We start from the raw sequence: 2,986 nt of genomic DNA, 5'->3' as shown, positions 1-2,986 counted from the left end.
ACTGATCTCGTGAAACTGGAAACTACTAACTGTTAGCAAAACTACCCTTGGGTCAAAATTTTAGTGGTAGCTGTAAACTCATTTTTTCCCTTGTATATTCTAGTTTACTGTAAAAATGTCAACCTGCTTGATCATTTTATAGTGACAAAAACACAGCTACAGTAGAGATGAAGAAACAAAAAAAAAGGTGGCATGAAAAATAAACAGAAATCAGTAACAGCTACTACTAGTATACAAACTAAAATTAAACTGAGGGAAAGTACTTGCAAAAATGCAGAGAACTGGGTAAACCTCGTTGTGGCAACGAGTGATTCACAGGGGTTGTAATATGACTGATAACATTTCGGGTCCACGTGACTAATCTAAATCTGGTCTAGTGGCCAAGAGCTGGTGCAATCTGATGTGAAGCTGCAGAAATCAGCTGATGATTTAAATCTAATTCCTCTCAGAGGGCAGAAGTCGGTATTGTAAAGATGCTGCCCAGGAAGCTCAGAAGGCCAAGGGTTATTTGCCCAAGCAAAACCTTTCTCACTTATTTGTGCTCATCATGTAGCTTAAGGGGAAGCCTGACCAAACTACTGATCGTGGCACAGCCACACCTGCCTATTTATTTATATACTGAAACTGCAGTAAACCCCACCATTAGGCAGTAAGAACACAACCACTGAGAATACACATGCAACATTTCTCATCAACTGAGAAGCCATTATTTCTGTCCCTGAGAGGAGATTTACTAAATATGGTACTTTCTCATTCAACATTTATTGCCTTTCATTAACTCCAGATGAAACATGAAGTCTCTAAAACCAAAAATAATGTTCCCTTCATTCCCCAAATGCTGGCTTTGCAAACTCAAACACACATTTACCAGCAAATTAAGCCTTTCCACCAGCACTAATCAGTGCAGGCTGCAGTCCTGCATTATGTGACAGAGTCATAGCTCCGCAGCTCTCCCTTTAGATGAAGGTCATGCCATGGCTGTCCATAAACCTCTGAATCTGACAGGCTCAATCATCACAGGGTCAAAACCCAGTTCATATCCTGCTGATTACGTGGGAAGCATATAATATCCACTTCTCTCTCTCATGACGAAGTCCATTTGAAGAGTTAGAAGGAAGCACAATCTGTAATATTTATACTGTTTGTCAAAACTACAATGCACACAGGACTCAGAATGCATCCTACAAGGCAGTCTGAAAATTGCAATAGCACCACATTCACTTGCTGTAGGAGAACGGCTCCTTCACACCCCTTCTCCACCCAGCCAAAACCTGCTGAAGAAGCCAGTCACAGAAGTGGTACTACCTCGCAAATGTAGGTCAGTAAAGGCTGTGTCAAGCCTGGGGAAGGCGGGTATCTTCACCTGAAAATTACCTGCTTTGACAATCATATCTAGGACCTTTTAACAACGTCCTGATTTATCCTGTCTTGGCTAATATACAAAGTGTAGACAGCCAGTTCAGTTTCATAATTGTACCTCCCTGCATAATGAAACTGAAATGAAAAGCAACCATGTCTCTTACTGCATACTTTACTACCCATCCTTCCTCAAAAACATGTGCCAAGGGAAAAAAGACAGAAGTGAAACATATACTTTGCATACAATGCTCAATCAGTTATGAAAACCTCAGCCCATGGAAAACTAGAAGCATGGCAAAAAGGTCTTCTGTAGATAGCAATTTGGGAGAATTGCATACTGGAATTTTAGAGGGGAACGCACACAAAAGCAGCTGTTAACAAGGCACTGACAAAGTGCTGCAAGATGCAGGTCAACCACAGCCACTACTGTGGAGTGCTGTTTCTAGGATATTCCTCTTACGGTACTGTGAGGCCACACAAACAGCAGCCAGGAAAAGTCTAAAAGCACACGCACCACAGCATAAAAATAAAGACCTTTCCAAGTGGAAATTTGCAGCCAGGGTGGAAGAAAGCCCCAAATGTTCCTACAGCCTGTTGACTTACCACCAACATCCCCCATTCAGACTGATCTTCTACTGAGAAACTAATATTAAAACTTGCTGCTGTAACTGATTTGCATGAGAAACGTGGAGTAAAAAAATGAGTCTTCTAGTACGTAAGGAAAGTAAATCCACCCCATGTCATTCAGCACCTTCTCTGCTTCTCAGACCTTTCATATCTCTCCTTATGATCCATTTTAAATTATTCTTATCAAAAGATACCTTCAGGAAGTTTTTATGGAATAAGCTCAGGAGCACTGTTTGTGTATCATAGGCTTCCAAGCTTCTCAGCAAGCTCATGTTCTTCAGTTGGCTGTCACCCCCCATCTATTTGTAGGTGCCTTCCTCCAGAAAGGCAGTGGACTCTGCCAGCGATATGCTCCACCAGAGCAGAAGCTGGTGGGAGCAGCGAGCACCATCCCCGTGGCAGGAAGGGGAAGCCTGCAGCCTCCACATGGAGAGCTCAGCACCCGGTGCCTACCATTCTCTGCCTTCACTCAGATTTCTGTGTCCCCCTGGCTTCTCCATGTTTCTCCTCCAAGAGCTGAAGCAGCAGTAACACATGCAGGAACTGCTGTGTCCTGCCTAGAATGCAGCTGGCTTAACTTGCATCTCTTTGCCAGCTAGCCAGAGAGTATTTGCATTTTTAAGCCATCACCCACAGTGACTTCACAGAAAGAACAAGTATTACCCAGTACTATTCAACAGCATTAACTACAATACAAATCCTGTTCTCAGGCTCATTCGCCTCCTCCCAGGCTTGTACTGGTGCCTGACTCACACTTCACCACAAATTCCCACTCTTCACCACTGAGGGCCAAATAGTAATTTGACAGGCACTGGGGATACCACCCGCAGGACAGTCTTTCAAGCCTGTTGGCATGTCAAGAGCTATTGATTTTATTAGTGCCTCTGGCAACTTAGAAAGGACAATCTCTAGGGTTTTGTAGCAGGAATGCAGCTCCCAGAGTGGCTACTAACCTGGCTGCCTTGCTGTGCTCCTGGAACCAACTCTGGTGATGGAGGAT

Source organism: Strix aluco, chromosome 2, assembly GCF_031877795.1.
Source record: "Strix aluco isolate bStrAlu1 chromosome 2, bStrAlu1.hap1, whole genome shotgun sequence".
Classification (NCBI taxonomy): Eukaryota; Metazoa; Chordata; class Aves; order Strigiformes; family Strigidae; genus Strix; species Strix aluco.
This window is presented reverse-complemented; position numbering follows the sequence as displayed.